Below are 24,612 nucleotides of genomic sequence, written 5' to 3' on the forward strand. Positions count from 1 at the left end.
CTGGAACTTGTCCGTCTAGCTGGTCTTCTGGGAGAGGGGCCTGTTGTGCTGATTTTCAGGTGTTAGCACTTGGGGGAGCTGCTCTGCCCCCTGCCTGGTGCAGGGCTCAGTGGGGGTTGTTTACCCCACGAGGCCCCAGGAGGAACCACCACAGTGGCGGCGGCCAGCTCTGGAGCCCTAGAGTCAGCTCCCGCAGTAACTCCGGAGCTCTCTGTCTGCAGGGCCTGGAGGCTCCGGGGCGGGGCCGCTGATCTGCTCAGCTACAGGCAGGAGCGTCCTTGCTGTCCTGGGCCCTCCCGGCCTCTGCCTGTCCCTCTGCCTGTGCTCCCGGGCCTGTGCTGTTGGATTCTTGCTCTCGGCCGGGCAGCCCCCTCCCCGTGGAGCCTCTTCTTCTGCCCGAGCGCCCCCGAGCTGCTCCCGGAGCCCCGCAGCCCCCTCCGCGGAGCCGCCGCCCGAGCCCCTCCGAGCTGCTCCGGGTCCCGCCGTGCGCGCTGCAGCCCTTAGGGAGCTTGGCGCACTCTCCCGGGGCGCAGGTGCCTGTTAGTGTCCCAGGGAGCCCGAGGGCATCCCCGCCCTCCTGGGTCCTGCTCTAACTCCCTGCAGGCCCCTTTCCGCCCGGGAAGGTTGGTGCAGCTCCTGCTTCTCGGGGACGGGGCTCTCCTGTCCTGGGGACACTCGCCCCGGCCTTAGCCCGGCTCCTCGCGGGGCCCCTCCCCCTTGGAGGCCTTTTGTTTCTTTATTTCTTTTTCCCCCGTCTTCCTACCTTGATAGAAGCGCGAACTCTTCTCACTGTAGCATTCTAGCTGTTCTCTCTTTAAATCTCAGGCCGAATTCGTAGATTTTCAGGATGATTTGAAGGTTATCTAGGTAATTTGGTGGGGACAGGTGACTTGGGGACCTACTCTTCTGCCATCTTGCCCCCCCTTCTCCTATATCTTATTTTCTCTTTAATTTCTTCATTGATCCAGTTGTAATTTAGTAACATGTTGTTTAGCCTCTACATGTTTTTCCCAGTTTTTTGTCTCATGATTGATTTCTAGTTTCATACTGTTGAGTTCAGAAAAGATGTTTTATTATTTCAATCTCGTTAAGTTTATTGAAACTTCTTTTGTAATCCAACATGTGATCTATCCTTGAGGATATTCCATGGGCACTTGAAAAGAACATATATTCTGTTGGTTTTTGATAGAATGTTCTGTGTATACCTACAAAGTCCATTTGGTTTAATATGTTGTTCAAAGACACTGTTTTGTTATTGACTTTCTGCCTGGGTGATCTATCCATGGATTGTAGTGGGGCATTACAATCCCTTACTATTATTGTCAATTTCTCCCTTTATGTCTATTAATATATCCTTTATGTGTAACAGTGTTGGGTGCATATATATATTTACAATTATTATATCCTCTTGTAGGATTGATCATTTTGTCATTATGATATGTCTTTGTCTCTTGTTGCAGTCTTGGCTTCAAAGTCTATCTTATCTAAGTTTTGCTATCCTGCTTTTTTTTTTTTTTTTTGCTTCCATGTGCATGAAATATCTTTTTCTATCCTCTCACTTTCAGTCAGTATGTGTCTTTAGGTCTGAAGTGAGTCTCTTGTAGGCAGGATATAGATGCATCTTTTTTTTTTTTTTTAATCCATTCCGTCACTCTATGTCTTCTGATTGGAACATTTAGGTCATTTACATTTAAAGCAATTATTAACAGATATGTACTTATTGCCATTTAAAAAATTCTTTTCTGTATTATTTGTAGTTCTCCGTTCCTTTCTTTTCTTGCCCCCCTTCCTTGTCACTGATGACTTTCTATATTGTTATGCTTAGACTTCTCATTATTTCTCATTATTTTTTTGTGTATCTATTTAAGTTTTGGGTTTGTGGTGACCATTAGGTTCTTATACAACATCCTAAGTATATAGTAGTCTATATTATGTTGATGGTCACTTAAAGTAAAACACATTCTAAAATAACTTCTTTTTTTATTCCTACCTCTGCATTTTATGTATATATTATCATATTTTGCATCTCTTTATTCATAATTTTCTTACTTCAACAGAAGGCATTTTCTTTTCTGTTTAAAGATATCTCTTTAGCATTTCTTTTAAGGCTAGTTCGGTGGTTATGAGCTCTTTTAATTTTTGTTTGTCTGGGAAACTCTTTAACTCCCCTTCAGTTCTAAATGATAACATTGACATATAGTATATTCTTGATCATATGTTATTTTCCTTTCAGCAATTTGAATATATATCATGCCATTCCCTTCTGGCCTGCAAAGATTTTATAAAAAATCCACTGATAGCCCTGTGGGGTTGCCTTTGTATGTAACCTTTTGCTTTGCTCTTGCTGCTTTTAAAATTCTCTTTTTTATCTTTAATCTTTGACATTTTAATTATTATGTTAACTGGTGTGAACTTCCTTGGGCTCATCTTTGTTGGCACTCTCTGTGATTCCTCATCCTAGATGTCTTTTTCCTTTCCTAGGTTAGGAAATTTTTTAGCTAATATTCCCTCAAATAAGTTTGTTGCCCTTATCTCTTTCTTCTTCTTCTTCTTCTAGGACCCCTATAATATGAATGTTTGTTCACTCTATGTTGTCCAAGAGATCCTTTAATTCATCCTCATTTATTTTTTCTGTCTTTTTGTTTTTCAGCTGGGGTGCTTTCCATTACCCTGTCTTCCAAATTGCTAATACATTCTTCTGCCTCCATTAATCAACTGTTAATTCCATCTCATGTATTTTTCATTTCATTTATGAATTCTTCAACCTTGGTTTTGTTTTGTATGCTTTATCTCTTTGTTGAAGTTCTCACTGAGTTTTTCCACTCTCCTCTCCAGTCTGGTGAACATCTTTATGATCATTAGATTAAATTCTTTATCAGACATACTAATTATCACTATTACATTTAGCTTTTTATCTGTTTTTTTTTCTTATTCTTTGGAGCAAATTTGTCTATCTCCTTATTTTGCTTAACTTTCTGTATTTCTTTATATGAATTAGGAGGAACAGATACTTCTAAACTTGAGAATATGGTTTTTTGTTCCCTTTGTAGGCTGTGTGTACCGGTGACTTTGCCTAATGACTGAAACTGTAGCTTCTGTGGCTGAGTGTCTTAGGGCACTCCATGCTGGGGCTGCCTGTGGGAGATGGCCAGAGCTATTGTGGGCATGGCCAAAGTGGTCCTGGGATTCTCAATGAAGAGAATGCTCTTGCAGAACAGCTGAAGCTGAAGTGAGTGCAAGCGCATGGGTTTCAAGACTCTCTGCACAGAGGGTGGCCCAGCAGTTCAGCTAAAGCTAGCATGGGTGAGGGCTGAGGTGTTCCCTAGGCTCTCAATGTAGAGGGTGCCCTGGCATGATAGCTGAAGCTGACATGGGTACAAGCATGGGCACTGCTCAGCATGGTAGGTGCTCTGGTGGGGTAGCCAGAGCCAAGATGAGGTGTGGGTATAGAATGTCTGTATGTGCCACACGGGAGTGCTCTGGCAGGGTTGGAACCAACACAGGTGCAGGCCAAGAGTTCTCAGAGCACTTAGTGCAAGAAATACCTTGGTAGGGTGGCTAAAGCCAAAGCAGGCATGAGCCAGGAGATCCCAAAGCCTCTTAGCCAGGAGTGCCCAAGCCAGCCATCTGGAGCTGAAGTGGTATGGGCCAGTTTGTAGTGTATGGAGCGGGAGTTCCCTGCACTACCATGTCTCTGTCTGTCTTGCTATTCTTTATGCGGTCTCTCTATCTTTTGTTGTGCTGTTCAGTTGGCCCTCAGTTCTTCTTTAGGAGGAATTGCTCTCTGTGTAGGTGTAGATTTTGTGTGTCTGTGGAGGATGTGAGTTTAGGGTCGTTCTATGTTGCCATCTTGGAACCCATTGAAAAATTCTGCCTCTTGTATTTTCACATTTTTTTGTTAAATGCACACACATATAACTTAAGGATTCTTAAGGTTTTTTTTGGAGAATTGATTCTTTATCATGATAAAGTGCTCCTCTATATCTCTCAATATTTTCCTTCTTCTGACATCCTTTTTGCCTGAAATTAATATCGCTACTCCAGATTTCTTCTGATTAGTGATTAGTGTTAGTATGGCATATATTTTTCTCATTCCTGTAATTTTAAAATATTAGAATCATTATATTAAAGTACGTTTTTACAGAAAATATAGAGTTGGGTCACTTTTATTTTTAAATCTCTTTCCTCTGCTCTCCCATTTCTCCTCCTCACCATCTTTCTTCTTCTCTTCTTTCCCTTCTCCTTCTCCTTCATTTCTTTTCTCCCTCTCCTTCTTCTCTTCATCATCCTGTTTTCTTCTCCTAAAAACTAAATCACTGAATCTTCTTATGTTGGGTGTTGCATTTAACCAGCAAGACATCAAGTAGAATAGGAAGAGATACCTATGTGGCAGGACTATGAAGTACCATATGGGGATAGGTAAAGTAAAAGCTAATGAAATAAATTGCCCAGATGTTTACACTTGTGCCTGTATTGGGGGCTGAAATATAGTTGTTTTAATGCAATGAGTGAATTGGGACAGGTTTGGCAAATAAGTTGATTATGACACAAATACAATTTTGAAATGTGTCAACATATCTGGGTTTATGCTTTCTAGATTATCTCTTCTTGGCCTGTTATTCTTCTTTCTGAAAGTTTTAGCTTGCTTCCAAAGGGAAAGGATACAGAGTTGAGTCAAACTGCTAGAAGTGGAATGAGGCCAGTGTCCTTTTAGGGCCCAGAGAGGTAGTGTTGGCACTATAGTAAAAAATGGTACCACTCTAAGGAGCAGGTGAATCTCAAAGTACAGAGTCAGAGCTACTTAGTAACCCAAAGAGTTTTCTGTTTTTGTTCATTTTAGGAGGCTGCTTTTGGTTTCATAACGAGTAACCCCTTTCAGGAACCAGGGAACACTACCTCAAATCCATGTCTAAATTCTGGACCCCAAATATCATTTTTATCCTTCAGAAATCATAGATATGGAAAAAATGTGTGAGCTTCTTATAAGGATGGGACTTGAACACAATTTTTAGAGAATGCTGGGCATGTTTTATTTGTCTGTACCTCACTTGCTCAAATTTTAATATACTCCAGTGAAGTGCATTTCATGGAACCTTGTTTCACATCACTGTTCTCAACCTCAACTGTATATTAACATCACCTGAGAAACTTTTAAAAAGTACCATGCTAAAGATAACTTAATTATTCTGGGGCATTGGTATTTTTTAAAGCATTCAGGTGAGCTAATATACACCTAAGAGTATGATCCACCACCTTACACAGTTTCATTAAAATTTTAGCCCATTGTTTTTTGGTTTGCCCTTGTGGCAATGAAAGACAAGTGGTTGAAGGTATCTAAAATAGTGCTCCAAATGATTGAAAGTAAGTCAACCCCTCAGGCTCTTCTCTGAGTGAAGTAAACCTAGTGCTTTTACCTTGCCTTTTAGAAGACGTTCATTATTTTTATAATTTTTATGAGAAATTATTACTATAAATGTCTTGAAAGGTGAAAACAAAAGTTTGAGGGAAAAAAGCAACTTTAGTTATAAAGACAAAATTTATTACCATTTCTTACCCATTGTTCTCTTGTCAAAACATTCTTACAGTATAATAATATTTCCTACTTTTGAACCAATCTTTGCCTATTGAGCACATATTATTGGTATTCAGCTTACATGCTGATATAATTACATATTTCTCAAAGCTTATATTGTTGATTTTTCTAGTTTTTGCAATTCTTCCGCTGAGAAGAGACAACTTACATATTTCATTTTACTTATTGGGATAAGAGAGGGCACTGTTGAGCAATAAATTTTAAGGAACAATTCTGTGGAAAGCCCATTTCTATCTTATAACTCTACCACTTAAATATATTGGATTCCTGCTTTAAATTCTGCCTGAAGCTTGTCAAATGGAAGGAAAAGCAAGGGAGGAAAAAATACCTTACATATAAACCATTGAGCAAAGAGTAAGATTTCCCCCAAAGCAATGAACCATTTAATTTTACCAGTGTTATCTAGAAAATAAAAAGTGTCAGTAGAAGAAACTTAGAAATCAGAATAAACACTCAGTCTACAGAGACTCCAAGTGTCTGGTTCAAGGAATCTGGAATAAAAATCTGCCTCTTAAAATAGCTTTCAATGATTTTTTTCCCTCTTATTTATAAATTAAACTTACTTGCCAAAAGATTGACAAGAATTCAAGATTCTTGGCTCAATATTGCCAAATATTCAAAATCTATTCCAAATCAGCATAGCACTGTATAAGCCTGGAAAACTGTTTTACAAAGGGGTTAAAGAAGCGTATCCTAAAATAAGGAGTGGGTAATATTTTAAGATGTAAAATAAATTACAGACCTTACTGTATTTACTGATGTTAGATTTTAAGGGAGAGGGCAAATAAGCATTCACACATGTGAGCATGAGCATGTATACACTTAGAAATATATTTTTATTATTTTTAAGATCAAACCTAAAATAAAACATTCAGACACTGGCTATGTAGCCAGGCAAAAAGGATGAAGGAATCACAGTAGTTTAAGTTAATCTTAAAATATCTAGTCACAAAGAAATATTATTGACCATTAAACAAGATATATTAAAATAGTCTAAATCTATTTATTCTAAGAAATTTTATCTTGGTTGGGTTATGAGAAGTAGATGTACTTTCTCCATTCCTCCAAGTAACTCAGACCCCACATTTTTTTTAAATTTTTATTTATTTACGATAGTCACAGAGAGAGAGAGAGAGAGAGAGAGGCAGAGACATAGGCAGAGGAAGAAACAGGCTCCGTGCACCGGGAGCCCGACGTGGGATTCGATTTCAGGTCTCCAGGATCGCGCCCTGGGCCAAAGGCAGGCGCCAAACCGCTGCGCCACCCAGGGATCCCCAGACCCCACATTAAGTAGAATTCTCTTCCAGTTCATCTATCTCTCATGACCCAACCAAGATAAATCTAAAATTAGTTTAATTTGGGAAGGGATTCAGGATATTCCAAGTGGAAGTTTCTTGAATGCTCAGACATCTCTGAATGTGTACTTTAAGCCTATGTCCGAGTGTGGGTATGTTTTTAACCCCAACTTCTGAGAGACAGAATAGCCATCGCAATTTACTTATCAAGATGTTCTTATCACATTTCTAGGTAAGGTGAATCACATGCTTTAATTTTTTTTTTTTTTTTTTGTATTTTACAGTGTAGTCAAATGACTCAGACACTGTGACACTTGCCCATTTTTCCTGATTGTCCTATTTTTTTAAAAGATTTTATTCATATATTCATGAGAGAGAGAGAGAGAGAGGGAGAGAGAGACAGGCAGAGGGAGAAGCAGGCTCCATGCAGGGAGCCCGACATGGGACTCCAGGATCACTCCTGGGCGGAAGGCAGGCGCCAAACTGCTGAGCCACCCAGGGATCCCCTCCTGATTGTCCTATTGAAGAGATTGATTTATGAGTAAAACTGATCCAAAGTTAAATTTCTTGCGGCAGGGCCTGACTTGGGGTTGTAAAATGAAGTACCAAACACCATCTTGCTTAAAATGCTTTGGGGATGATTAATAATTGCATTTGAAATTGAAGTTTATTCTTCATTGTGATTTTGCCAAATACGGTGGAAAAGCATTTAACTAATGCTTTAACAGTTAACAGAAAACATAAGGGATCAGAGAAATTGATTTAAATTCAACATGTTCTCATTTTTATGCCAACTTCAAGTACATGTGTGAAAGTGAAAATTTTCTTCCCAAATTAAACTAATTTCAGATGAGAGATTTATCTTGTTTCAGTCTACCCCAATAATGGACCATCTGCTCCATGACCTTGACTTTCTGAAAGCCCAAAAGAGCACAGTGCCACCCACTAAGGGAGAAGATGGGGATAATTATTTCTCTCCTATTAAAGATATTACCCATCTGCAATAAATAGAAGCCATTTTTCCTTCCTGTTTCCTATAAAAAATTGGTTCCTTAAAACCAATTGATCAGTCTTTGCAGAATAAATCCTTCTTCATGATTGCATATTTATTTAGTGTTAGGATGTGAGTAGAATCTAACACTTTTAATTTTTTTGATATAAAAACAAATTTGTGCCTTTCACTGACAAAATGAGGCTTTTTCTTTCTTTCTTTCTTTCTTTCTTTCTTTCTTTCTTTCTTTCTTTCTTTCTTTCTTTTTTTAAGATTTTATTTATCTATTCATGAGAGACACACACAGAGAGAGAGAGAATGGCAGAGACACAGGCAGAGGGAGAAGCAGGCTCCATGCAGGGAGCCCGATGTGGGACTCAATCCCAGGTCTCCAGGAGCAGGCCCTGGACTGAGGGCAGCACCAAACTGCTGAGCCACCCGGGCTGCCCAGGCTTTTTCTTTCTGTGTTGCTATTTGGAAAGAGGATGCTTTTTCATTTGAGTTTCTTTTAAACTGGAGTTGAAAATCCTAAAACCCATTCTCTGCTTATTATTTACCATCCCTTTCTTTCTTCCTCACTTTCTTCTGTAAGTACCTTTTGAACATCTTGTATACACCAAGCATTGCCAGATACTGACAATTTAAAAAAATGAATAAATCAAGGTCTACCTTTTAGCAGTTCACAGTAAAAAACAAACAAACAACTTAATATAAAATAAGTGCCACCATCCGCAGTAATCTCCTTTCAACTCATTTTGCTGTTTCCACTCCTGACCCCTATTTCTATTCTGTACAGAATGGCCAGATTAATCTTGCAGGATTATCCTGTGTCTTTCTTGTGTCTAAAGACATTTCTGTGGCCTCTTATTGCTTAAAATAAATTCCTAAATCCTTAACTTAGTAAGGTTATAACCTGGAAGACCCTACATGGATTTGGCTCAATTCTCCTTCACTACTCTCCCCACTATCACATTGTCCAGGACACATTGACCTACTTGCTCTTAGAGCTCCCAAACATGTTCTTGCCTCAGGGCCTTTGCGAGTGTTTCTGCCTGAAGTAATTTTCCACTAGATTTTTTTATGACACACTCCCTTCAAGTCTGCTCAAATGCCATTTCCTTAGAGTCCTTTCTGACTACTCCATCCTTCTATAGTAATGAGGAGGTCAGGGAAAGAGTCTGTGATATTGTACCATTTTATTTTTCATAGCATTTATCACTACTTGACAATGTATTTATTTCTTTATGGTACAATCTACTTTCCAGATTTTAAATTTCAAGCAAGAAGGGATTTTTCTTTCTGTTTTCTTTACATTTGCATTCCCAGCTTCTAACAATGGGCTCAGTAGAAGAGGTACTCAACTAATACTAGTTAAATGATTTTGCAAATTATGAAAGCACAGATGGGCAAGTGGAGCCAGCAACAAGCTGAGGAATTCAGAGAATAATTCACTGAGGTAACATGTGACTAGGGTATAAAAGATGAGCAGGGATTTGATAAGGAAGGGAAGAAAAGAAATTTCATGAAAAGTAGGTTCCCAATAATGTGATAAATTAAATTAAATTAACTCAGGGCTTGGTGTGCTTGGGGGAAATTAAATTCAGTGTACCTAGAAGGTATAGGTAAGGTAGTCATTGATGTTAGAAGACTGAATTAGAGCAGTGGAATTTCTTTGAGGCTAAGCATTGGAAAACAACAACAACAACAACAACAAGAGTGATTTGAATGCCAGATCATGCCTCACTTTTCTGTGCTCTCTCCTAAACTTCTTATTGGTGACAAGTGTCTCCATAAAGAATTTGCATGCTGTTTTAATGAGTTTGGTGATTAAGTAGTTTTAAGGAATGAGGTCTTTTGTCATTCTATTAAAATAATTCATGAGCAGACTGGTGTGCTCTCTACTTGCACAGGCTTGCAATTCAGTCCTCTCCATCCTTTTGTCTCAACTAGCTCCAAGTACAGTGCCTGACACATGGTTAGGAACTCAGAAAAAGAAGACTAAAGCAAAGAGCTTTAAATTATTTATTTCAAATATAAATATTAAAAAAATAAATCAGGAGTACTATTTAGAGCATTTTTATGAAAAGAATCTTTATCTATCTGAATTTTGAATTGCTGTATTTAAAATGGGGCTATATCTGGCTGATCTGAATGCGCATTTGTCATATTTGCAATGGTTCCTTGTCACTGTCATCCTTCAGTGGCCAGGAGAAGTGCTATCTCCTCCAAAATATAGTAACATTTTGTTTTCAGTCCTTGGAGCTCTAAATGTCATCAGCACCATGACTTTGGTGCAACTTACCTTTCCTTCTCCTAACAACTTAGATTTACAGGTGTATGTTGAAGATAAAGGATTCATTTAACATCTGCTCTGTCACCCACCTGTATTTTGGAGTTCTTTAAGAATAGCAATAGCTACTCACACCTTACTGTATTTCAAGCATCTAGCACAATATCTTTCACTTATTCAATTATTATTATTTATTTCTGAAGCCTATATAAGTCAGGCACTGCTTAGCATGCTTTATATGGGACATAAGACAAGGAGCAAAAAACCAAAATCTTTTACCTCTAGTGTTGTATATTCTAGCGGGAGTAGATAGGAAATAAAATAAAATAAAATAAATGAGATATGTGGTTGTAAGCAGTTGATAAATGCTAAGAATAATAAAGCAGAGAAGAAAGTTGGTGGTGTTTGTTCAGGGGAAGTTTGCAAATTAACATAGGGTGTCCTAAGCAGCCCTCATATAAAAGGCAGCATTTGTGAAAAGACCTCAGGAATGTGAAGCTGTGTGCTTGTGTCTAACCATTTTCAACTTCCTGGGTACAAATGGATATTTAAGAAAAGATTGCTCAAATATAGAAAGCAACAGTGGAGAAGACCTGAGGCGAGGGCATACCCAGAATTCTCTAAAATAGTAAGGAGGACAGAGTGGCTATAGCAGAGGAAGTAAGGAGGACAGTGAAAAAAAATAGGGTCAGACAAAGCATGAGTATCAAGAGAGTAGAGTACCTTGTAGGCGATGTAAGGATATTGTCTTTTATCCTAGTATATATGGGACACTGGAGAATTCTGAGCAGAGGAGTGATATGACTTGATTTATAGGATCACTTTGGTTTCTTTGTTGAGAATAAAGTATATGTGGGTCAGGTAGGATACATTTTATGAAGTGTTCATGAGAAGTTGACCAAACCAGGAGATCTTCACTGAAGATTGGTGAAATGAGTGTGAGAGCCTTTGTTATTGGTTTCTGAGTTCAAAAGTCTAAATTTAAGAGGTTTCTGGAACACTGAGTTGCCTACTTCTTTCAAATCACCAGAGCCTTGAACCTATCCTTAGAGCTGAGTTCTAACGCAAGTTTTACCTCATATGGAAAAGACATTTTTACTTTAACTTTGTTTTTCCATTTGAATGAGGGTAAGGCACAGTAGATCAGCAAATCAAAATGTACCAATTGTAAAATATCTATTTTAATCAAAACAGATAGTTGTGAGAGTGCCTAGGGAGCTCAGTCAGTTAAGTGTCTGACTTTGACTCAGGTCATGATCTCAGGGTCCTGGGATTGAGCCCCAAGTCTGGCTCCCTGTTTGCAGGAAGTCTGATTGTCCCTCTTCCTCTCCTTCTGCCTCCCCCCATCCCCCCGCTTCTGCTCTCTCTGTTGCCCTCTCAAATAAATAAATAAATAAAATCTTAAAAAACAAACAAAACAAAAAAACAAAAACCCAGATGATTGTGCTATGAAAAAAAAATGATTTTAGGAAAATATCAAATTGTGAAAGAGGAAAAGCCTGGAGATAGCATACTGCCAAGATTGAGTTTCATTTAAAACTGTGAAACTGTCAGAAGGGTTTTACCCTCTTTTTTCATCTCCTTCCTCTGCTAGTTAGCCCCCTGGCTGCTGAGGGCTCTCACTTCAGGATATTTACTTCTTCCTCATTCATAAATAGACCCACATGTGGGGATCCCTGGGTGGTGCAGCGGTTTGGCGCCTGCCTTTGGCCCAGGGCGCGATCCTGGAGACTCGGGATCGAATCCCACGTCGGGCTCCTGGTGCATGGAGCCTGCTTCTCCCTCTGCCTATGTCTCTGTCTCTCTCTCTCTGTGACTATCATAAATAAATTTAAAAAATTTAAAAAAAATAGACCCACATGTTACAGCCCATTCTTATCTACACCTCTGTTCTGCTAGACCCCTAAGAGTTGAGATGATTTTCTTATGAGACATGGCTAAGGGAAGATAACTCTCTTACCTCTTTCAAATAATATCATTCCTTTATCTAGTTAAAATGACTGGTATAAATTTGAGGAAGTTGGGCACAGTTTGATTTCGAAAACTTGTTGGCACTTTTCAAACCACTCAGAATGGAAATGCTCACTCAGACCAAAATGAATGACCATTAGTATCTCTGGGAATATTGTACAACCTGGGATAGTGTTTTTAAACATAGGATTTATTATTATTCAAGTTGGTGAGGCCAACACACTAAAGAAAAATAGCACTTGAAAAAATCATTAAATTGACAGAACCCAAGAGGAAAGGGCACTTAATTATCACGCCATGGAGGGCTGCGTAGGGAAGCACCAGGATCAGGTAGGAGGCAGAGGGACTAGGGGAAAACATGGGTAATAATCTTTATTGTGATTTCCATAATAAGAAATGGGTGAGACAGAGTAAGTAGATTTAGGATTGAATAATTTCCGCAGGCCTTAGGGTATAGAGTATCTAGCTTTGGGGTGATTGGGGCAGGTGGATAGTGGCCTGGAGTGAGAAAGCCTTGTGAAAGACACATAAAGGAGGCTGTGGGGGATATGCGTTAGTTGGTTTGCATATGAAAAGATGTGTTCTCAGGCAAGTAGTTTATGATCTTTAAGAATTGGCTAGCCATGGGAGGAACAGTCTCTCCAGGGTCAGCAAGGCCCCAGAAATCAAAGAATCAGATATATGGTTAATATAGATATCGAGACTTATGTCCTGTCTCTAGAAGAGTTCACATCACTGGATAGTGACACATATCCCAATAGAAGAAGCACAAAATGAATCTTCCTTGAGTGTGAACTACAATAAGCAAAGCAGATATACTGGAGAGATTTTAAATTTCTTTCAATAGATGAGAGATTTTAAGAGGTTTCAGATTATAACTATGATACTATGGAATCTGCCAGGCTGTAAACCTCTTTACTTGGAATAAAATACTTGAAAAGATCTTTGACCTGGGTGTGATGCTAGACAAATTGCATTGTCCACAATAAAGATCCAAGTGATGTCCAACTCATATATTTGCCCCTAAAAGTTATGTCTTCTAAAATTCTCTTCATATAGAAAAATAAATAAAAAAAAAGAAAAATAAATCATTGCAGATCATTATTTAATTACAACAAAGTGTTATTTTAAAACATGTCAGAACACCATACTGCAATTAGTTTTTAAGTCCTCTTCCTTCTGTCTGCCACAATACATGTTATTGCTTTATTTCTCTGAACAATATCCAGGTAGCTTCAAGAGAAAATCCATTAATGCCCTTAAACTTGCATTTTATAGCAGATTTCTCAGTTCTTCAACATATGGGAGAACACATTATGACAACTCCAATGCACCTTTCAAAGAAACACCATGATGGAAGGTAAGGGATCTGTGGAGAATTTGGATTCACTTTAAAAAATCATCTGTGGAAAAAAAATCATCTGTGGACCTGCCAAATTGCTACTATCTTTCCCAAACATGGTAGTCATTAAGAAAACCGAATGGCTCATGATTTATTGATTGGAGACCAAATATCCTGGAAAACTCATAAATTACACTTTGAACAGGCTTTTAAATATCCTCTTCTACACTGCATCAATGGATTATGCTTCAGACACATATGCACCCAACTTAATCTATATGAAAATTTATCTATTCTACTTTCTGTATCATTACTTAGATTTTTAATAAAAAGATTAGTAGCTGGAATTTATTTAAACGATGGAGTTTTTATTAATGAGATATTATCAGTCATTAAATACTAAAAGTGATTTTCAAATAGATTTTATTTCAAATCTAGGCTTTAATATTTTTTTTAAGATTTTTTTTTTTAATTTTTATTTATTTATGATAGTCACAGAGAGAGAGAGAGGCAGAGACACAGGCGGAGGGAGAAGCAGGCGGAGGGAGAAGCAGGCTCCATGCACCGGGAGCCCGACGTGGGACTCGATCCGGACGCCCCTGGCAATGATTTGCTGAAATACTTTCTGGATGTAAGGGTTAGAACATTCACATGGATTAAACTGCAAATATTTTTATTCCAAAACAGGCTTCCTTTTAGTTTGAGGGGGAAAAAAAAACAAGTATCAGAATTTCTGGTTTTCTTCTCTACCTCCCCAGATATAAAGGACATTTAATAGTTTTTGAAATACCTGCAGCCAAAAAAATGTCAGCATTTTGTGCCAGCATGAGGTATGAAAAATAAACAGACTAATCCCTGGTTTCCAAACAATTAAGAAGATTGAAACCAAAATGATTCTCAACGTAAGCAGTAAACTGAATATAAGTAGAACAAATGCAAAAAATAAAGAACAGATGGGCAGATAATGTGATGTAAACAACAAACAACAGGACATTTTTAAAAATCTTCCAAGTTAAAAAAGCTAAAAAAAAAGAAAGAAAAAGAAAAGAAACTGGAAGTATGGTAAGGCTGTGAAAGCATCTTCTAGAAGTCACTCATTCATTCACTCAACTTTGAACCCTCATTCAAAAAATGACCTCATTCAAAAAAATACCAATGACCTACCTGTACTGTGTTAGGCATTGAAGAAACAATGACAAACAAGCCAAGGTTTTCTTTATTGTGGAACTTTTTCCTTATTGTGGAACTTTATTGTGGAAAACAAACCCTGAATGAATTATAACAACAGGAGGTCAAGAGTGAACATTAAGTATGGACTTCTTCAGAGGAATATAACTGGAGGATCAAAGAATAAAGGCATGTTTCCTAAGACAATAGTGTTCAGCAAAGATTTAAGAAACGCATGGGGGATCCCTGGGTGGCGCAGTGGTTTGGCGCCTGCCTTTGGCCCAGGGCACGATCCTGGAGACCCGGGATCGAATCCCACATCAGGCTTCCGGTGCATGGAGCCTGCTTCTCCCTCCACCTGTGTCTCTGCCTCTCTCTCTCTCTCTCTGTGAGTATCATAAATAAAAAAAAAAAAAAAAAGAAAAAAAGAAACGCGTGGGCATTAGCAAGGAGAGTGGGTGGATGTAGCAAGATAGTGGTCACAGTAGTTTTGGATGTAATGAAGTAGTTGGGGGGAAAAGTCTTCAGATAGAGGAAATAATAGGAACATAAGCTATGAGGTGGGAAAGAGGATGACACATCTTAAGAACTGAATGCCAGTCAGTAATTATGGAGAAGAGAGTGAAACCATGATGAGCAAAAGTCTAGACCATCCAGAACCTTAAAGATCCCAGTCAGAAATCTCAACGTTATACTAAAAGACATAAGAAGTTATTGATGGGTTTTAGTGAGGAAATTTTAAATATTGAACAATATATTGAAAAATAAACAAAAGAGTATGTTAGCTATAGTGTGAAGGCTTGGTTGTAAAGCAGTGATAAATATCCACAAATTGATCTGAGCCTATTTCATTAAATCATAGAAGAGATGATGGTTTTTTGGACTGGGCTTTTGGAAGTGGGGTCCAAGACTATAGAAATAGAGGAAATCATATTACTTGGAAATTGATAGCATATAAGTAATAGAAAATGGGAAGAATCAGGAAAGATTTTTACATTTTTAGATTGAGCAAACACATGGTTGTTGGATTTATTGAGGCAGTAAATGCTGGAGGAAGAATAATTGATAGAGAAGTTCATGAGTTCAGTTTTGGACATGTTGAATTAAGAGCTTTTGTGACAGCCCTGTGTCATGACTTCCAAGCTGTTGGGAATGTATAATATAAAAAGTATAATTGAAGAGAGGTTTGAGCTTATCAGTCAGCATGGGCATATTACAGCAAAATTTCAGCAAATTAGAACAAGTTTTATTTTTGCTTTTGCTACACGTCCATTGCAGGTTGAGAAGGGAACCTTCTCAGATTATTCCCTCAGATACCCAAGCTGATCAAAGCCTTATTTTGTTATGATATCATATGGTATTATAGATACCATATCTATTGGGGTCTTTTGTGTTCACTATGGCAGGGCAAGAGAGTATGTAGAAACATCAGCTCAAAAAGATTCTGTCTTGAAGTGACACTTGTCACTTCCATTTATACTTCATCAGCCAAGATAAGTTTTTGACCTCTGCTGAATTCTAGAGGGAGGTAAGTGTAGTTTCAAATTATTATCAAAGAAGAGAAAGAGATCCAGAAATACTTTGAGTGAAGTCTTGACTACCACTGGCTTAATGCTATCATTTTAGGTGATTTTAACATATGGCCCATCTAGTAGATATTTGTCAATTAATGTGGTTCAATACATTCTCCATATTTTGGTAATTCTTCATATTATTAATCTTTCTTTCCAAGGCAGAGAACAGAATAATTATATTCCAGACTTTCTTGCAGTTTTGGATGCAGGCATGTGACTTCAGTTTCTCCAATTATTTGAACCCATTTGAAATGCACATTAGAAAGCTATCTTTGTGAAAAGTTGGCCATGAAAGGAGGAATACACACCCTGGCACATGTAATGACAGAGACCTTGGTTCTTTCTCATGGTTGGAGGAAGGAAGGGAGTGGTATATCAGGCATCTAATTCTAAGGGCAGTCAGTTCGAAGTGGCATGGCCATGATACCTCTTTCAGAGCAGCCTCTGTGCTGTGGTGTCATTGTTCCTGTATCTTCAGAATCTTGTCCTCTGGCCCTTCTCTAATTTATATGAGCTCTATAATATCCCTTTAAACATTAATTTTCTCCTTAAGTGAGAATATTTTCTAATGTTTGCAATTAAGACTCCTGACCAATATGGTATTTGGTGACAGGAAACAATAAGCCATCAAGGAAATAAAAATTTGTGAATGGATTGTTTATGCTGATTGGGTTTGAAGGCACTGAAGATATAGTTAGTTCAGAACTGGGAACTATGGTAGTTAATGACACAACATGTGAATGAGTTACTTAAATTATCCTGTAAAATAAAATGGCTATTAAAGACAAGATTTTGAAAAAAAACAGATAGCTGTTGATATAGAAAGAGTAGGAAAGACAGGATTACAAGGAAGAAAAGGAAGGCTGGTCCTTCTAGTTATATTGCAGAGCTTAGCAAAAGGAAATTATAAGATCCAAGTTTTAAGTTCTTTGCTCTAGGCAGAGTAGGAGAATTGGAGACTTTCTGTGTCTGTGTCAGAAATTTTTGTTGCAAAAGCAGGACTGACATACCCAAGAATAAAATATCCTATCTGATACTCTGGGTTGCTGAATTTCAGATTAGGTTGAATTCATGTCTTTGTCAGATTTCTTAGTAACAGCATGTTGAATGGAAAATAATAGAATACCAGAATTTAAAAGGAGGCATTTTGGAGAACCCTGAAACATCCTAACATCCTGGAGTGTCTTTGCAGCAAAACAAAATCTCTGTCCCAATTCAGGCCTTGCCTCAGGACCCCTTTGATAAGTACCTTGCAAGGGGAGCCAATTTTGCCTATGCCCCTTCCTGTCGCTCCTTATTGCCTATAATCAACAGCTAGGGTCAGTCAGAAATTGTAATTGGTTTCTTGGTTTCTTGACTGAAACATACATAAGGTTGGCTTATGCTGAAGGAGGTAAAGATGTTATTCCTTGAGTTAATAAAGTAGAAGATAAATCCAAAAAATTATGAAAAAATTTTTAGTGAATTTATCATAGGTTATTCTAACTCCTAAATTGATTTTCTGATATAACCCACAAGACTGCAAAAAGCTATTGATTGAAATATTTGGGAAGGAGAGACTCAGTGTTATTTAAAAGCACAATGATTGTTCTTGGTAGACCTTTGAGACATTGCATTTAACATGCAATTTTATGATTCCAATGGAGTTTATATGATCATTGGATAAGAGGATTAAACAAAGTAATATGTGTAAAACACTTAGAAAAGTACCTTGAATATATTAAGCTGTCAATAATTCTTGACTGTTGCTACTCTTCTCTAAGAGACTTGCACCATTTATGAGGCCAACTGTATATTAAAGGAAAGAGAAATACCTAAACATTTCATTAAGTATTGGATCCTAATTCCAGTTTGACAGTGCTGGCTGAACCTAAACCATTTCTGTAATTTACTAACAATGCTGGGGTTATTGGATGCCAAGTGATTAATAGTTATCTTAGTCAGATCAGCTCTAGCTGCTATAAGAATATATCATACATATGGGCAGCCCGGGTGGCTCAGTGGTTTAGCGCTGCCTTCAGCCCAGGGCATGATCCGGGAGACCCGGGATCGAGTCGCATGTCTGACTCCCTGCATGGAGCCTTCTCCCTCTGCCTGTGTCTCTGCCTCTCTCTCTCTCTCTCTCTCTCTCTCTCTCTCTGTGTGTGTGTGTGTGTGTCTCATGAATAAATAAATAAAATCTTAAAAAAATAAAAAGTTATAAAAAAAGAATATATCATACATATAATGGGTAGCTTAAATAAGAGATTTACTTCTCATAATTCTGGAGGCCAAGATGTCTAAGATCATCAAGGTGCCAGCAGATTCAGCCCAGCCTCATGACCTCATCTGGACCTAATTATCTCCCAAAGATCCCACCTCCAAACACCATGACATTGGGTGGGGCATGGGGTTAGCTCCTCAACATATGAATTTGGGGAAGGATACATTCAGTCCATAACAATGGAGGTTCATTGTGAGTGTACTCAAAGTACACCCAGGGAGTTTATACACACATCCTGTTGCTATTTCCTTAGTTCCTACTGATAGTTGAAATGATTAAAATCAGTAACTAGAATGATTCATGGAGTGGAGTCATAACCCATGGGCCAATTCTATTATGGTTGGCTAAGTGGATGTTCCTGGGCCTTTTCTTTGCCTTTAAAATTAAAAATGAAGAAAAATTAAAAATGAAAGTTGTCTTCATACCTTCCTTGGAATAATAGGGATTCATATTCCCACCAAAGGGATGGTTATACCTTTCCCTTCCAAAGTTTTTTTTTTTTTTAATTTTTATTTATTTATGATAGTCACATACACAGAGGGGGGAGGGGGGCAGAGACACAGGCAGAGGCAGGCTCCATGCACCGGGAGCCTGACGTGGGATTCGATCCCGGGTCTCCAGGATTGCGCCCTGGGCCAAAGGCAGGTGCCAAACCGCTGTGCCACTCAGGGATCCCTACCTATCCCTTCCTAATTCAGTTAGCTTGTATCACCTACACAGTAGGAAATAGGCCTTGGAAAGTAACACTAGATTTTCCTTCATTTAAGTAGGTGTTACCTCTAATTTCAACTACTGTCTAGATTCAGTTTTATTTTAAGAGGAAATCTAAACAGTTTTGGAATAGCACGTGGAATGCAGCTATTGACAGGTTTCTTCTATTCTAATAACCAGACAAAAACAAAAGTGATTTGCTTTCCTCTAGTATAAACAATAGTAGACCCTTACTAACTTACCTCAAAACTATATTATGTCTATGATTCTATGCCATATTTATTCTAGAAGGGCCTTGATCTCACAATGTCAGAGAGCATCATCCAGTTTTACTATGTTAATAACACCACGAGGAAAGAAATTAGAGAGCAAGTACATTAGATTTCTTTGGTAAGACATGTATGTATGTTGAAGTTTGGGCAATAAAATCCATGAAAATACAAAAGTCTGCCACCTTATGGAGTTTCTGAATATTCTGTGGTATAGTACTTGGTAAAATATACTATTCAAAATGAAAGGCTAGTTGCTATGTTTTGCCCCATAAATTTCTAAGAAAGAGCTACAATGGGTTTCTTTGGATATTGGAGAAAGTTAACACTACTTTTGGGTTGATCACTGATTATTTGCAATGTGACTCAAAATGATGATATTTTTAAGGGAGACTGAACAAAAAAAAAGGCTTTTCAACTGGACTAGAACCCATGAAAGCAACCCTCCTAGTGGGCCTTATGACAGTTGATGCAGTTGTGCCCAAAGTGTCTGTGGCAGGAGATGGTATAAAGCTTGTGTCAAGCCTTACTAGGAGAATCATAGTACAGGTATCTAAAGTTTTGGATCAAATATGTGACCACTTTGCAAGTAACTGTTCTCCTTTTGATTGATAGTTTCTGTTTTTCTAGTAGAAGCAAGATCATTATAGGCATTGAACACCCAACGGTAGAGCAACAAATTACCTGATCTTACATTCATTAACTTGGTTTAGTTAATTAACTAATTAACTTGGTATTAGTTTAAACTATATAACTGGTTATACCCAGCAATAATCCATCAGTTAGAAATCATGTAAATAGGTGTGACCTCAAGCAGATCCTGAAGCACAAATAAGTTGCATGAGCAGATATTTTCATCAAAGATAAATAAAGCTGGACAGTGGTTTAAGTGGCAAGAAGAGTTTTTAATTAGGAATATACTATTGCAATAGGGGGAAAGGTGGTACAAGGTAAATCAAGCTCAACTTCAATTTTTACAAAGGTGACTGGGCATTTTAAAGGAAGAATGACAGCTCTGATCCTCCCTATTTGATAGCCACATCTTCTGGTGCAGTGCCAGCTGCACCCCTGAGACACAATGGTGAAGGTCAGACTAAACAGTTGCCCATGTTGAGTGTATGATGACCAGGGCTGCTTTTAATTCTAGCAAAGTAAATATTGTCACCACCAATGACACCTTCACTGACCTCAACTACATAGTCCACATGTTCCAGTATGATTCCATGTATACCAAATTCCATGGCACAGTCAGGGTTGAGAATGGGAAACTTGTCATCAATGGAAATGTCATCTCCATCTTCCAGGAGCAAGATCCCACCAATATGGGGTGATGCTGGTGCTGAGTATGTTGTGGAGTCCACTGGGATCTTCACTACCATAGAGAAGGCTGGGGCTCACTTGAGAGATGGGGCCAAGAGGGTCATTGTCTCTGCCCCTTCTGCTGATGCCCTCATGTTTGTGATGGATATGAACCATGAGAGGATGGCAACTCCCTCAAGATTGTCAGCAATGCTTTTTGCACCATCAACTATTTGGCCCATTTGGCCAAGGTCATCCATGACAACTCTGATATCATGGAGGGACTCATGACCATAGTCTGTGCCATCACTGTCACCCAGAAAACCATGGATGGCCCCTCTGGGAAGCTGTGGTATAATGGCCAAAGGGCTTCCTAGAACATAATCTCTGATTCTAGTGGTATTGCCAAGGCTGCAGGCAAGATCATCTCTGAGTGGAATAGGAAGCTCACTGGCCATGGCCTTCTGTGTCCCCAAGCCCAATGTGTCAGTTGTAAATCTGACTTGCCACCTAAAGAAAGCTGCCAAATATGATGACATCAAGAAGGTGGTGAAGCAGGCATCAAAGGGCCTCCTCAAGGGCATCTTGGGCTATACTGAGGACTTTAACAGTGACACTCTTCCACTTTTGATGCTGATGCTAGCATTGCTCTCAAAAACCACTCTGTTAAACTCATTTCCTGATGTGACAATGAATTTGGCTACAGCAACTAGGTGGTAGGCTTTATGGTCTCCAAGGAGCAAGAACCCCCTGGACCACCAGTTCCTGTGAGAGCAAGAGGAAGAGAGAGGCCTTCAGCTGCTGAGGAGTCCTTGCCCCAACTCATCCCCCCAAACACAGAATCTCTATGTGAATAGTGACCTCTATTAGTTTCCATCCCAGATCCCCTGAAGAATGGGAGGAGCTTGGGGAGCCCTACTTTGTCGTGTACCATCAGTAAAATAGACTATACCCAGGGAAGGAAGGAAGGAAGGAAGGAAGGAAGGAAGAAGGAAGGAAGAAAGAGAGAGAGAGAGAGAGAAAGAAAGAAAGAAAGAAAGAAAGAAAGAAAGAAAGAAAGAAAGAAAGAAAGAAAGAGAGAGAGAGAAAGAAGAAAGAAAGAAAGAAAGAAAGAAAGAAAGAAAGAGAGAGAAGAAAGAAAGAAAGAAAGAAAGAAAGAAAGAAAGAAAGAAAGGAAAAGAAAAGAAAGAGTAAGGTGGGAGAAGGAAGGGGGCTTGAGAAGAACCAGAGAAGTGAAAAATTATAAAATGTTGGCCAATGTAAATACAATTAGGCCAGCTGTCTGTTAGTCGTCAATTGTTGAAATTAGGATTTTTTTCCTATCAGAGTCTAGGAGTATCCCTCCTGATGATACTATTTCAAAGGAATGATTTTTAGACACTCAAGAAGACAATCCTGAGTTGTAGGAGACATGTGGACAGAGGAAGAATTCATGATGGTAAGCCTTTGTTAGCAAATGCTCTAAGAAAGGAAGGGCAGAGGCCTACCTGATGATGTACTGACTAGAAAGAAAATGGAAAAAATTCTTTTGGCAGCCTTGAGGTTTCTTGCAAGCAGCTACTTTAACGGGGTTGGGGTCATCCTAAGGATACTGCCTTGAGCTGTTAGAAATTATGCTAGAAATTATGCTAGTGCTTGTTCAGGTCTTTTAATGTGGGACGTGCATCTGTATGTGTGTGTGTATGTGTGTGTAATGGGTGGACAAAATAATTTGTGCTGAGTCTGTAATCTTTGCTGCCAAAGTTAAGGCCTCAGCAAGAAGAGGGCTCATAGGACCTGACTAGAGTTTGGTCAAGGAGAGATTCTTTGTCAATTCATATTCCCAGTGTCCTACTGTTTTATCTGCCACTCCTCTGTCAACTCACATGTGTGGCTCTTGAGGAGGTCCTATAATAAATGGACCGAGAAGGAGATAATTTGAGTATAACTTAAGTTTACTCAGCATGATATGCTAACAGTAATCAGAACTGGACTGCTGTTACATTAAACCCATGCAGGGTGGCCATAAATGTTGGTAGAAAAGGAAAATCCTCTCAAAATATAGAAGTTGAAGGGACATATTCTGATTTCTGTTTAGTCTACAGAGAGAGAGAGATGACTGAAGGTTAGCTTTATATTGATTCATGAGAGATAGTTTCATCAGGTGGTCTGCATTCAGATGAAACAAACTTAAAGATTTGGGATTAGATTTATGGACTCATTCAAAATGGGCTGAGAGATTGACAATATTTGCATCCCAAGTGAATACTCCGTCAAAGATTCTCACTGTGGAACAAGCTCTCAATAATCAGTTGAACAAAATGACCTGATATATGGTTGTAGGTCTGATTCCTTCCCAGCCACTGCAATATTTGCCCAGTACACTCAGTAACAAAGTGACCATGGTGACAAGGACAGAGGATTTACATAGATTTCCCACAATAAGGCTTTCTTGGACATATGACTGCTGATTACCCAATTTACCCAGAGCAAGAAACAATCCTAAACCTTCCATATGGTTCTACTCCAGGAAAGGTATCTTTCTTGGCAGTAAATTAATTACATGGGGGTTACTTACATTATGGACTAGAAATAGTTTGTCCTTAGTAGGATAAATGCCTCATTTGGATTTATATTTGCCTTCATGTTCATCTTACTTCCTACAGCAAACCATTCACAGACTTTATGGGATTTCATATTCACTGTTAAGATATTTCATACGTTTTTGCCTTTTTGAGAACTCTTTTTTTCAGTAAAAGAAATTAATCAGTTGGCCAACTGTCATGAAATTCACTGATCTACCATGAATACTATGATTGATGAAATATTATCTTTCTTCTTGAGAAGGTGATGATATATTTGTTTATAGGTAGTTGCAATAAGATAGGTGGGAACAAATTGTTATCTGAAAGATTATGTTGGGGAGAAAGATATATATTAATGTCAGATAGATAAGAGCAACTGAAGTGGGCTTTTGCCATTTCTGATCATCTAATAATCTTAGCATACTCACCCTATTTTCTATGATCTCCATTCTATAAATCCTATCTTCTTCAGCTAGGAATCAGAAAATTCAACATTTGTTAACTCTTTTTACTTCTGAGGGAGGATAGCCATACAATTCTTTTTTTTTTTTTAGATTTTATTTATTTATTCATGAGAGACACAGACAGAGGGGCAGAGACATAGGCAGAGAGAGAAGCAGGTTCATTGCAGGGAACTCGATATGGGACTCAATCCCAGATCCTGGGATCATGCCCTGAGCCGAAGGCAGATGCTCAACCACTGAGCCACCCAGGCATCCCAATAGCCACATAACTTAAGTTTCTCTAATCAGACACAACTTTGAGACACTTGTATATACACATGAGAAATGTGAGGAACTTGTGTGTAGTAGGGGAAGCATAGTTGTAAAAGCCTCCCATTCTCCAGAATTAACCACAGTATTTTCACTAACACATCTCTCTAGTATAGGTACTGTTTCCAAGATTAGCTTTACAACCTGTCTAATCTTCCTTAAGATTTTTTGAGCATCCTAGTATGGATAAATTTCTTTTCTATGTAAGCTAGTTTGTATATAGCTGTTTGCAACTAGGTACTCTGACCTATACAGCAAAATTGTGGTCAGTGAAACCATGGGAAATAAATATTTCTCATAGAAAGTGTAGCATGAAAAAAAGATCTGAGAACTGACTCATGAGGAACTTCACATGGCACAACATGGCCATAAGAAAATGGCATAAGAAAAACAAGAGATCAGGATTAAGAGGTATCAGAAATGTAGGGAAACATTACAGAGAATATGGATCATTGCATCCAAAGTATGTATCTCAAGAGGAGAATGGTCATCCTGTTGAATGCTCCTGAA

This window comes from Vulpes lagopus, chromosome 1, assembly GCF_018345385.1.
Source record: "Vulpes lagopus strain Blue_001 chromosome 1, ASM1834538v1, whole genome shotgun sequence".
NCBI lineage: Eukaryota > Metazoa > Chordata > Mammalia > Carnivora > Canidae > Vulpes > Vulpes lagopus.